Raw genomic sequence first — 14,584 nt, forward strand, 5'->3', positions numbered from 1 at the left:
AGAGGGTCTAGTCTGGTCCAAAAGCTGTTCCAAATGCAGGTTCTACAGCTGTTGGTCTAAAGTTTGTGAGTTCATTTGAGCTTGATTCAGTTGTCTCTGTAGATTTCCCCATCATGGTCTTAACCCCCTTGCTCATGTAACCCCTCTTCCCTCTTAGTAGTCTAATCAAGGGTCATCCTTGTGGAATCCGGAAACTTCCCTAGCACCACATTTTCCCTTACCTCATAATATCTCCCTCTATCAAGATATCTCTTTTATTGCTATCCCATTCTATCCCTCCCTCAGCTCAACCATCCTATTCCCACATGTTCTCATACTCTATCCCTTACCCTATGTTTCCCCCACCTCTTTCCCAATTTGCTCATCAGGATCTCCTCTGTTTCCCCTTCCCAAATTGATCCATACATCCATCCTTCTTAGGATCCTCTTTCTTTCCTAGTTTCTCGGGAGCTGTGGGTTGTAGTCTGATTATCCTTTACTTTACATCTAGTATCCATTTTTAAGTGAGTACATATCATGTTTGTCTCTATGAGTCTGGGTAACCTCATTCAGGATGATATTTTCTAGTTCCATCCATTTGTCTGCAAATTTCATTATATATATATTACAGCTGAGTTATACTCCATTGTGTATATGTACCACATTTTCTTTATCCATTATTGAGTTGAGGGGCATCTAGGTTCCTTCCAGTTTCTGGCTATTACGAATATAGTCAAGCAAGTTTCCTTCTGGTATGATTGAGCATATATCCCTTGGGTATATGCTAAAAGTGGTATCATTGGGTCTTGAGGTAGATTGATTCCCAGTTTTCTGAGAAAGTGTCATAGTGATTTCCAAAGTTGCTGTACAAGTTTGCATTCCCAACAACAGTGGAGGAGTATTCCCCTTTTTTCCACATCCTCTCTAACATAAGATATCATCAGTGTTTTTGGTCTTAGTCATTTTGATTTGCATTTCTCTGATGACTAAGAATGTTTAGCAATTCCTTAAATGTCTTTTGGACATTTGGAATTCTACTTTTGAGAATTTTCTGTTTAGACCTGTAGTCCACTTTTAATTGGATTGTTGGTATTTTGTTTCATTTCTTGAATTTTTTTTTATATATTTTGGAGTTCAGCCCTCTGTCAGATGTGGGATTGGTAAAAGTCTTTCCCCATTCTTTAGGCTGTCGTTTTGTCTTATTTCCTGTGTCCTTTGCCTTACAGAAGCTTCTCAGTTTCAGGTGGTCCCATTTATTAATTTTTTTTATCTCAGTGTCTATGCTACTGGTGTTTTATTTGGGAAGTGGTCTCCTGTGTCAAAGCTTTCTAGACTATTTCCTACTTTCTCCTCTCTTGGGTTCAGTGTAGCTGGATTTATATTGAGGTCTTTGATCCACTTGAATTTGAGTTTAGTGCATGGTGATAGATATGGGTGTATTTGCAATCTTCTACATGTTCACATCTAGTTATGCAACATCATTTGTTGAAGATGCTTTCTTTTTTTCCATTGTACAGTTTTGGATTCTTTGTCAAAAATCAGGTATTCATAGGTGTGCAGATTAATGTCAGGATCTTCACTTCAATTCCATTGGTCCATATGTCTGTTTTTATGCCAAAACCATGCTGTTTTTATTACTGTAGCTTTTTTGTAGAGCTTGAAGTCAGGAATAGTGATTCCTCCAGAAGTGGCTTTGTTGTAAAGGATTGTTTTAGATATTCTAGGTTTTCTGTTTTTCCATATGAAGTTGAGTATTGTTCTTTTCAGGTCTGTGAAGAATTGTATTGGGATTTTGATGGAGTTTGCATTGAATCTGTAGATTGTTTTTTGTAAGATTGCTATTTTTATTTTGTTGGTTCTACCTATCCACAAGCATAGGAGATCTTTCCATTTTCTGATATCTTCTTCAATTTCTTTCTTCAAGGACTTAAAGTTCTTGTCATACAGGTCTTTCACTGGTTTGGTTAGAGTTACCCCAAGGTATTTTATATTAATTGTGGCTGCTGTAAGGGTGATGTTTCTCTGATTTCTTTCTCGCCCATTTATCCTTTGGGTATAGAAAGGCTACTGATTTTTTTCTTAAGTTAAGCTTGTATCCTGCCACATTATTGAAGGTGTTTATCAGTTGTAGGAGTTCCCTGGTAGAATTTTTGAGGACACTTATGTAGACTATCATATCATCTGCAAATAGTGAAAGTTTGATTTCTTCCTTTATAATTTGTATTCCCTTTATCTCCTTTTCTTGTCTTATTGCTCTAGCTAGAACTTTGAGTACTATACTGAATAGATAAGTTGAGAATGGAAAGCTTTGTCTTGTTCCTGATTTTAGTGGACTCAAAAACCAGATTTATACAATACCTAGCTAGAAATCCAGCCCTACTAGAAGAAAAAATCCAAGCTAAGTAAGTTAGATGAACCCATGAAAACACAGGCAATAGATAACTATATGCCAACAAACCTCAAAGAAGGGAAACACACAACACTACCACCAAAAAATAACAGGAATTAACAATCACTGGTCATTAATATCCCTTAATATCAAGGGACTCTATTCACCTATAAAAAGACACAGATTAACATAATGGGTACAAATATAGAATTCATCTTTCTGCTGCATACAGACTTCAAAGACAGACACTAGCTCAGAGTAAAGGGCTGGTAAAAGTCTTTCCAGTCAAATGGACTTAAGAAGCAAGCTGGTGTAGTTACTCTAATATCTAACAAAATAGACTTCAAATTAAAATTAATCAAAAGAGACTGAGAAGAACATTACATATTCATCACAGGAAGAATCCATCAAGATGAAGTCTTAATTCTGAACATTTTTCCCCAAATACAAGGGCATCCACATATGTAAAAGAAACATTACTTAAACTTAAATTGCAGGTCAAACCTCACACACTAATAGTGGGAGACTTCAACTCCCTACTCTCACCAATGGACAGGTTTGCCAGACAGAAAAGTAACAGAGGAATAAGGGAACTAACAGATATTATGACTGAAATGGATTTAATAGATATCTGCATAACATTCCACCCCCCAAAAAGAGAATATACCTTCTTCTCTGCACCCCATGGAATCTTCTCTAAAACTGACTGCATACTCAGTCACAAAGCAAATCTCAAGAGATACAAGAAAAAAATGTAATAACCTCCTGTATTTATCAGACTACCATGTCTTAAAGTTAGAATTCAACAACACAAATTACAGAAAGCCTACAAACTCATGGAAACTGAACAATGCTCTCCTGAATCACCACTGGGTCAAGGAAAAATAAAGAAAGAAATTAAATATTTCCTAGAATTTAATGAAAATTAATGTAGAACATACCCAAACTTATGGTACACTGTGAAAGCAATACTAAGAGGAAAGTTTACAGTATTAAATGCCTACATAAAAAAGATGAAGAAATCTCACACTAGCAACTTAACAGCACAAATCAAAGCTCTAGAAGAAAAGGAAGCAACCTCACCCAGGAGTAAATGCCAAAATAATCAAATTGAGGCCTAAATCAATAAAATAGAAACAAAGAGAACAGTACAAAAAAAATCAATGAAACAAAGAGTTGGTTCTTTAAGAAAATCAACAAGATAGACAAACTCTTTTCCAACTAACTAAAAGACACAGAGAGAATATCCAAATTAACAAAATCAGAAATGAAAAGGGTGATATAACCAGACAATGAGGAAATCCAGAGAATCATCATGTCATACTTCAAAAACCTGTACTCCACAAAGTTGGAAAATCAAAAAGAAATGGACAATTTTCTATATAGGTACCATATACCCAAATTAAATCAAGATCAGATAAACAGTGTAAATAGACCTATAACTCCTATAGAAATAAAAGCTGACATTAAAAGTTCCCCAATTAAAAAAAAAGTCCGGGGCTGGAGAGATGGCTCAGTAGTTAAGAGACTGTCTGTTCTTCCAGAGGACCCGGGTTCAATTCCCAGCACCCACATGGCAGCTCACAACTGTCTGTAACTCCAGTTTCAGGGAATCTGACACTTTCATACCATGCACATAAAATAAAGTTAAATTATTTAAAAAAAAAAAAAAAAAAAAAAAAAAAAAGCGGCGTGGTGGCGCACGCTTAATCCAGCACTCGGAGCAGAGCAGGCGGATCTCTGTGAGTTCGAGGCCAGCCTGGCTACAAGTGAGCTCCAGAAAGGGCAAAGCTACACAGAGAAACCCTGTCTCGAAAAAAAAAAAAAAAAAAAAAAAAAAAAGTCCTGTGGCCAGATGGTTTCAGTGTAGAATTCTACCAGAATTTCAAAGAAGAGCTAATACCAATACTCCTCAAATTGTTCCACACAATAGAAACAGAAGGAACATTGCCAAACTTTATCTATGAGGCTACAGTTACCCTGATACCCAAACCACACAAAGATGCAACAAAGAAAGAAAATTACAGGTCAGTCTCCCTTATGAAAATTGTTTCAAAAATACTCAATAAAATACTGACAAACTGAATCCAAGATCACATCAAAAAAGTCATCCATCATGATCAAGTAGGCTTCATACCACAGATGCATGGATGGTTCAACATATGAAATTCTGTCAATGTAATTCATCATATAAACAAACTGGAAGAAAAAAACCACATGATCATCTCATTAAATGCTGAAAATCCTTTGACAAAACCTAACACCCCTTCATGATAAAGGTCTTGGAGATATCAGGAATAAAAGGAACATAGTTAAAAATAATAAAGGCAATTTACAGCAAGCCGACAGCCAACATCAAAGTAAATGGAGAGAAACTGAGCATCTTTAAACAGATGTTTTGGTATTTGGTATTTGCAGTTCTTTGTAGAGTGTAGAAAATCCCTGTCACTTTGGTATTTGGCTAAGGTTTTTTTCCAATTCTACATGCTGTCTTCATCATGCTGACTGTTTCCACAGCTGTACAGATGAATTGTTACTATCATTTCATCAAATACTTTTGCCAATTTGTGCAATTCTAGAAAATTTTTGCCTGTGACTTCAAGTATCTACCCTGTGTTTTCCTCTAGCCTTTCAGGGTTTTGACTTGTACAAATTTGATCACTGATTAATTTGGAAGGAACTTTGTATAAGCTGAGAGGAGCGATCTCATTTTACTCTCATGTGGATATCCAGATTTCCAAGCACCATTTGGTGGAGAGTTTTTTCTCCAAATGGATAAACTGTGAAAGATGACCTGGCATTTTAAATATGTTATGTTACATAGAAAAGACAAGCTAAGATTGCAGGTAAGATTACCACATAGATAATGAATTCATACTAACAGCACAAGAATATCCTGTTTCATTCACTGAATATAATGTTGTAGTAGATCCTTTACAGGGAGGGGCTGTGAAAATAAGAAAGTGTTAAATCAGAGGGCAAAGACAATAGAGCTGGCTAAGATCCAGTGAACCACTGCATGACTCTAAAGAGGGAAAGGGAATGGACTAGGCTGTGGTCAGAATGGAATAGGAAAGGACAAATATCCTCATTTAAAAATGCCTCCTTGGACTAAAATATGGATCAATAAATAACAGTATTTGTTGAATGTTTACAAGATCATCTTTGGAAGAATGGAAATAAAGAGAAATGAGAGAGAGAGAGAGAGAGACAGAGAGAGAGAGAGACAGAGAGAGAGAGAGAGAGGAAGCAAGGAAGGAAGGAAGGAAGGAAGGAAGGAAGGAAGGAAGGAAGGAAGGAAAGGATTTATCTAGTATATAAATGTTATATATATATAAATGTTTTATATATATACACAAATAGGGAAAGTTGGGAGCAAAATTGGTGTTCTTTTCTAGGGAAGAACACACCAATTGATTGTATAGTGCCTAAGAGCTCTGACAACACATGTACAAGTATCCTTATATGAAGTGAGCTAGTTATATGTAGAAATATACACATATATGTGTATACATATGTGTGTGTACACATACAAACATATTAATACAATAGAAACTAATGAAAAGCAGGGGACATGAATTTGAATGAGAGTTGAGAAGTGAGAATTTTGAGGAAGGAAAGAGAAGAAAGAAATTTTGTAATTAATTGCATTACAATTTCAGAGAGAGACAGAAACAGATGCAGAGGGAAAGGGAGAGGAAGAGGGAGACAGAATATTGAATGAAAACAGTTTCACTCTAGGTTAGCCACAGTTAATCCAGATATCTGACTCCAGAACTATAAGGTTTTATTTCCATCATTTTAAGCTGTTTTTTGGTATTAACAGAACAGAGAGATAAGCAGGCACCATATGCACTATCTAGACAGAGTACAACAATGAGTCCCATCATGTTTAGCAAACTTTTGCTCTCTAGAATACTAAACATAGCCCCAAGTGTGTACTCAAAGAATCAGGAGCCATGGTATCTGCTCTTGAAGAAAAAAGTTTACAAACTAGTGCAGTTTTCCAATGGGAAAACATGGCCATATGGCAGAGATGTTAGAAGCATAAAACCATGCCAACAGGATAATCAACCATCATTTACATGGCCAGCAATCCCAGAGAACTGGCAAGCAAGGAGGATCTCTGCAGCAGCTGTTACCATGGCCCCAAATCCTACAAAAGAGACTGAAAAAAGAAACAAAACAAATCAGAAAAAGGAACCCCTCTGAGATACTGCGTTCATGAAATTGGGATTTAGCATAATGTAATCAAACAGTGCAGAGCTCCCTTAGTCTGTCTTGACTGTCAGTAGAACTCCACCCCACAAATGATTTCCGATACTGGGCAAGTTGCATGTTGCTTCAAGACCTCCATGTTCTTATCTCTAAACAGTGTGGTGTCTTTCTAGCTTTTCTCTTGAAACTGGCTGAAATTTGCTTACAAAACAAGATAACATTCTTTTTTCTTCCTCCTCTTCCCTCTTCCTCCCTTCCTTCCTTATTCTCTTCCATTTTTCCTTCCTTCCTTTCCTCTTTAATTCCTTCCATTTCCTGTCCCTCTTCTTTTGCATGCTTTTCCGTTTCACTTTCAATAAAAATGTAAATCAGATAGAAAGCTAAGCATGTAATTTTTATAGAAAATATACACAGGTAAATTCTACAGGAAGTTATAGTAAATAAATAGAAAATCAAACCTTTACATAGCCATTAATGAGAGTTTACCAGAGGAATTGTGATTTTGTATATGTGTGTGTATATGTTTGTCTATGTATACAAACAGATTTTAATATATTTTAATATATGTTTTGAGTAATTAATGAAAGCTAAGGTTTCCAAATGTTTGTACTTGGTTATGTAAACATCCATAGAGCCATTACATTGTGAGTCTAAGTATCTGAGACTGAAGACACCATATTGTCTGTTCACTCTGAAAACTAGTATGCTCAGAATGACAGAAGAGTATATGGAAAAAGAGAACCATGCTCCATGTCAATATAGTCAGGAAGGAATTTAGCTCCTAAGAGGAGTCTTTTGGAGCTATTCTTATGCTTTCCTTAACTGGTCACCACCAATGTTAAGGAATGAAATCTCTTTTATATATTCTGAACTCACATATTAATCTTGTTCAGGAACACTGAAATATATCTCAAACAGTGTTTGACCTTGTATCAGAGTATCCCTTAGCTGGGCCAAGTAAGCATACAAAAATAACCAACATATCAACAATTCACTCTAAAATCACTTTTGTCAATATTTACGTTCTTACACAATTTAAATTAAATACATTTACTCTAAGAGAATAAAACTCATTATAAGTATTCAACATATCATAAAAAACTATATCCATTAAAAATATGAGCATAGACAAGGCTACCTTTAAAAGTAAGCTTTTTAAGGTCTTCCTTTTGTATTATTCTGCTTTAGTTTCAATCCAGAACCCATCTATTTCTGTAAGCATATTTCAGAACAAATAAGGCAATTATGGCTGTAGACTACCCAGTCAAGAATGTCCCTCATAATCCCAATATTATGGAGACTGAGATAAGAGGCCAATCATTTTGAAGCCAGCCTAGGCTTCAGTGGTGGACCTTGACTCAAGCACATTCAGGTATATAAATGATCAATTTTAGGACTTTAGTCATATACTGGTTTTTTTTTGTTCTTTCATAATTTGAATTAATTTTACATATCAGCCACAGATTCCCCTGTCCTCCCTCCTCCCCGCCCCCACAGTTCCCCCAGCCCATCCCCCATTCTCATCTCCTCCAGGGCAAGGACTTCCCTGGGGATTAGGCTCAACCTGGTAGATTCAGTCCTGGCAGGTCCAGTCCCCTCCTCCCAGGCTGAGCTAAGTGTCCCTGCATAGATCCCAGGTTCCAAACAGCAAGCTCATGCACTAAATACAGGTCCTGGTCCCACTGCCTGGGTGCCTCCCAAACAGTTCAAGCTAATCAACTGTCTCACTTATCCAGAGGGCCTGATCCAGTTGGGGGCTCCTCAGCTATTGGTTCATAGTTCATGTGTTTTCACTAATTTGGCTATTTGTACCTGTGCTTTTTCCAATCTTGGTCTCAACAATTCTCACTCATACAATCCCTCCTCTTTTTCGCCAATTGGACTCCGGGAGCTCCACCTGGGGCCTGGCCGTGGATCTCTGCATCTGCTTCCATCAGTTATTGGATGAGATTTCTAGCATGACAGTTAGGGTGTTTGCCATCCTATCACCAGAGTAGGTCAGTTCCGGCTTTCTCTTGACCATTGCCAGTAGTCTTTTGTGGAGGTATCTTTGTGGATTTCTGGGGACCTCTCTAGCATATTGGTGAAATTATTAAGGCCATTCCACATATTTAAAAGGGAGGTTTATTTAGTGGCATAACTTAGAAATGAAGGGATAGGTAGGTTGCAGGGTCTGGGAAAAAACGGAGCACAGTCTGGCGGTGTTCTCCGGAGAACTCTGCTCGGTTTACCTTCAGCGTCTAGGGTCCAGGAACCAAGAGAGGCAGCACATCCAGATCTCAGGACTTCAGGGTCCTCTCTTGGCCCCGCCTTGTAGGTGTGACAGTTACAGAAGCCTCTATGGGGGTTGGAACTTCCAGGTCAAAGCTGGAATGGCTACCCACTACATCTCCCCCTTTTGTCTAAATAAGAAAGTTCTAACCCAATACAAGACTACACACAAAAGAATGGTTATCAAATATTGTCCAGGAATAATGAGGGATAATGATAATAATGACGCCTAATAATAGCAGAGACTCTGTGAGGACACTGTACCAAAGCCAATAGGGCGAACAATGAACCAATATCAAGCAAGAAACACATACTAAAATCCAGAGAAGTCTAGACCATAGGTAAATGACATGTTACAAAGATCATTCCAAAAGGTGTCCTATCCTAAAGAACCTGAATCTAATATTTAATATGTTCTATCTAAGATTATATATATATATATATATATATATATATATATATATATATATGATGTAGCTATAACTGCTAGTCTTCAATCCTATCAAAAACCTGAGAAGGAATATAATGGTACCTGAGAAATGGAACGTGGACGCAAGCAACTTTCAAGAGTCTTGTAAGAGTAGACAGAGACAGCTGGCAGCCTGGACAGTCACCTAATGTTTCTCTGCATTGTTGGTGCATTCAAATTGACTACAGGCATAGAGTATCTGACAGACCATTTTCGGAAGCAGAAATTCTGAAAGACCATCTTACTCTGTCTTGGTAGATTTCAGAAGTCACTTTTCCATGTGTCCCGCTTGTCCAGAAAGGACAACATTCGTACCATCGGCAGTCGAGGCAGGGGCAGTTCTTTGCCCAATAGGCCATTTTGTGCCAAGAAGACAAATTTTCAAATGGAAATGTCTTAGAAGCCCAACATTCTCTCGGGATCAAATTGGTGCAGCCAGGAGCAATTGCGTCTCACAGCAACATAATTCTAAGTTATTTAAATGCCATATTCTCTAGATCCATGAAGTGTTTGAAGATTACCTGTCTATCCGACCTATGTATGTGTAAATATGGATAACCTAACTAACATAACTATAGAGATGGCAAGCATAGGTGACTATAAATCTATAAGTCTTACCTACCTAAATAACCTAAGGACTAAGGCTTCATGCAAGCAAGGTAAACAGTCTGTGAGCAAATGTACGGTGTACAGTAAAAGGACGATGACTTCAAAATTGTGACCATACACAAAATATCTTTAATAGAGGTAGGAATGTATAGTGCAATATGCAACATGATAATAATCCTAAATATATATCAATATACAGAATATCCAAAACAGAAGTAGAACATACATACAGTATGACATATAAATTTACATTTGTATCAATATACAAATATTTCAAATAAGAGTAGAAATATATGTACATTATAACAAATATAGTTCTGTATTTGTATCAATATACAAATTATCTTAAACAGCAATATAAAAATAGTTTACATTTGTATCAACATATAAGAATCCATTACAGTGCAAATTATCTAAGGCTGCTATTTTACTAAATGTGTTTACTAGTATATACAATAATCTACCATAATATCTTATACCTATCCATTCCATTTCTTTATTTTTTAAGACACTTTTTCTTTTTTTTTAAGGAGAATACTGAGGTTAATATTTTCTTCCACCTCCACCCAACCCTATAACCATCATCCATAACTCTGAGAAATATGAAAGCTTAGGGAGAAGGGGCGTCATTTTCTTAGAATTGCTTCCTTCTGTTTAGGGGGTGATGGTATCTTTGTTGGGTACTGTGAGAAAGCTCAAATAGTTAAATCTCAGTTAGACTAACTGTAGATTCCGCAGCAAGTCTGAGAGTAATGGGTAAGATCGTCTGAAATTCTGGCAAGAAGTGTAGTATGATGATGATTTCCAAACCCCCACCGGGGACAATGCCCTGTCTATTTTAACAAGATGAAACTGTGGAAGCCTCAGGCTAGGCTGGGGAGCCAGCACTCAGGGAGGAGGAGGAATGCCCACTCACAGCAGTTTCCCTGGTCTGGGTGCTAAACTTACTGCCTGCTGCAGAACTGAGACCGGATTTGCTCCTTTTCAGGAATGGAACCATGTAGGTTTTTTCCTGGTTTTACTGAACTCTGCATGCGGTAACCTGCAGCTTCAAGGGCCCACCAGCCAGGCTGGAAGCTGAGGGCAGGAGCCACCAAGGCCTTTGGAATTTGCCCCATGTGAGTGCCAGATATTGGTGAAATTATTAAGGTCACTCCATGTAGTTAAAAGGGAGGATTATTTAGTGGTACAACTTAAAAATGAAGGGATAGGTAGGTTGCAGGGTCTGGGAAAGATGTAGCACAGTCCGAAGGTATTCTCTGGAGAACTCTGCTCAGTCTCCTTCCAGCGTCCAGGGTCCAGGAAACAAGAGAGGTGGTGCATCCAGATCTCAGGTCTTCAGGGTCCTCTCTTGGCTCTGCCTTGTAGGCGTGACAGTTACAGAAGCCTCAATTGGGGTTGGAACTTTCAGATCAAAGCTGGAATGGCTACCCACTACTCTAACACTTTACTTCTTCCTATTCCCATGGGGCCTTCATTTATCATGGTCTCTTTTTCCTGATTCTCCCTCTCTATTCTTGATCCAGCTGGAATCTCCAGATCCCCTAAGCTCTCTTTTCCTTGACCCTTGCCTTTCATTATCCCCCTCACATCCAGTTTGCTCATGTAGATCTAATCCATTTCTCTATCATTGGGCAATCCCTGTGTCTTTCTTTGGGTTATGCTTTCTAGGTAGCCTCCCTGGAGTTGTGAGTAGCAGTATAGTCATCCTTTGTTTTATATCTAGTATCCTGCTTTGAGTGAGTACATACCATGTTTGTCTTTCTGAGTCTGGGTTACCTCACTCAGGATGATTTTTTCTAGATCCATCTATTTGTCTGCAAACCTCATGATGTCATTGTTTTTCTCTGCTGAGTAGTACTCTACTGTGTATGTACCACATTTTATTTATCCATTCTTCAGTTGAAGGGCATCTAGGTTTTTTCCAGGTTCAGGCTATTACAAATGATGTTGCTATGAACATAGCTGAGCATGTGCCCTTGTGGTATGATTGAGCATTCTTTGGGTATATGCCCAAGAGTGGTATAGCTTGGTCTTGGGGGAGATTGATTCCCAATTTTCTAAAAAAGAGCCATATTGATTTCCAAAGTGGCTGTACAAGCTTGCATTCCCACCAACAGTGGAGGAGAGTTCCCCTTGACCTACATCCCCTCCAGCATAAGCTGTCTTCAGTGTTTTTGATCTTATCCATTTTGACAGGTGTAAGGTGGTATCTCAGAGTCATTTTGATTTGCATTTTCCTGATGATTAGGGATGTCTAGCAATTCCTTAAACGTCTTTCAGCCATTTGAGCTTCCTCTGTTGAGAATTCTGTTTAGTTCTATAGCCCATTTCTTAATTGGACTGTTGGGCACTTTGATGTCTAATTTCTTGAGTTCTTTGTATTTTCTGGATATCAGTCCTCTATCAGGTGTGGGGTTAGTGAAGATCTTTTCCTATTCTGAAGGCTGTGGCTTTGTCTTTTTGACCATGGCCTTTGTTCTACAAAAGCTTCTCAGTTTCAAGAAGTCCCATTGATTGATTGTTTCTCTCAGTGTCTGTGCAACTGGTGTTATATTTAGCAAGTAATCACCTATGCCAATGCATTCAAGACTACTTCCTACTTTCTCTTCTATCAGGTTCAGAGTAGCTGGATTTATGTTGAGGTCTTTGATGTACTTGGACTTAAGTTTTGTGCACGGTGACAGATATGGTTCTATCTGTAGCCTTCTACATGTTGACATCCAGTTATGCCAATACCATTTGTTGATGATGCTTTCTTTTTTCAATTGTACAGTTTTGGCTTCTTTGTCAAAAAGTATATATTCATAGGTGTGCGGATTAATGTCAGGGTCTTCAAACCACATGATCATCTCACTAGATGCAGAAAAGGCATTTGACAAAATCCAACACCCCTTCATGATAAAGGTCTTGGAGTGATCAGGAATACAGGGAACATACCTAAACATTGTAAAGGAAATTTCCAGCAAGCCAACAGCCAAGATCAAATTAAATGGAGAGAAACTCAAAGTGATTCCACTAAAATCAGGAACAAGACAAGGGTGTCTACTCCCTCGATACTTATTCAATATAATACTTGAAGTTCTAGCCAGAGCAATAAGACAACATAAGGAGATTAAGGGGACACAAATTGGAAAGGAAGAAGTCAAGCTTTCACTATTTGCAGATGACATGATAGTATACATGAGTGACCCCAAAAATTCGACCAAGGAAATATGATGTTGGACAAAAAAAAACCCAATATTTTTATTTAAATAAGGTTAATTATAAATGTGATCTCTTTCTAAAGAAGAAAAGGGGATAGTTTAGATATGATAGGATAAAAGGATAGATTGTTAAACCTACTTTTAAAGGGCAACTTGTTTAAAAATGTTTTACATTGCTATGGTTTTTAGTTTATTGATACAAATTTGAAATTAATTTTGTTATACTGCATATATATTTCTACTCTTGTTTAAGATATTATGTTTATGTAACTCATTTAAATTGTAATGGATAATTATAATTAGTCTTCTATGATAGTCAAACTTATAGTCATGTTAAGTTTTCTAGGTATACACAGATATATTTCAGATAGATAGGTAATCTTCAAGTACTTCAAAGACCTACAAAATATGACATTTAAAATGTTTTAAAAATTTAGACTTTCTGGAAAATGAGACATATCTGCTCCTGGCAGCACCCGATTTACTTAAGAGAGGAGGATGGGCATCAAAGACACTCTATATAGAGTTTATCTTCACATTGACAAAAATAGCCATTTGGAAAGAAACTGTTCTTGCCTGGACTGCTTGATCAACTGGACATGCAGGACCCATAGGAAGGTGACCATTGAACTTTTCTTGGCAAAATGGTCCTTTAGGTTCCTGCTCCACAGAGCAAACTGCCAAATGTTCTACAGGACACATACACACACACACACACAAAAAAAAAAAAAAAAAAAAAAAATGACTGAGAGACTCTAGCCCTGTGGGCTAAAGACGGATGCCCCAACTTTACAAGAGAACTTTGGATGACTGTCCAGACTGCCAACTGTCTACCCTGTAAGACTCCTGAAAGTTGCTTGCATCCTTCTCCCATTTCTCAGGTAATATTATATCCTTATGAGGTCTTTGATGTAGTTAAAGACTAGTTATAATTTCCTGTTATGATAAACTTAAGTTAGATATAAAACCTTAGACTCACAAATATAAGATAGATAAGATATTTTCTTTAATAATATAACTACAATTCTTGCTTGATAATTGTTTTTATCTGTAATTTACTATGTAAAAGTTAAAACCTTCCTTTAAGAAAAAGTGGGGGGGGGAGTGCTATGGAATGTTCTGTATAACAAATGTGTTACTCTGATTGGTTAATAAATAAAACACTGATTGGTCAGTAGCCAGGCAGGAAATATAGGCAGGACAAGGAGAGAGGAGAATTCTGGGAAGTAAAAGGCTGAGGGAGACACTGTGAGCCACCACCATGACAAGCGAGATGTAAGGTACCAGTAAGTCATGAGCCACATGGCAACTTATAAATTAATAAAAATGGGCTAATTTAAGATATAAAAACAGATAACAAAAAGCCTGAGCCATTAGGCCAAACAGTTTAAATAATATAAACATCTGTGTGTTTATTTTATAAGTGGGCTGTTGGACTGCTGG

Source organism: Peromyscus leucopus, chromosome 4 (assembly GCF_004664715.2).
Source record: "Peromyscus leucopus breed LL Stock chromosome 4, UCI_PerLeu_2.1, whole genome shotgun sequence".
NCBI lineage: Eukaryota > Metazoa > Chordata > Mammalia > Rodentia > Cricetidae > Peromyscus > Peromyscus leucopus.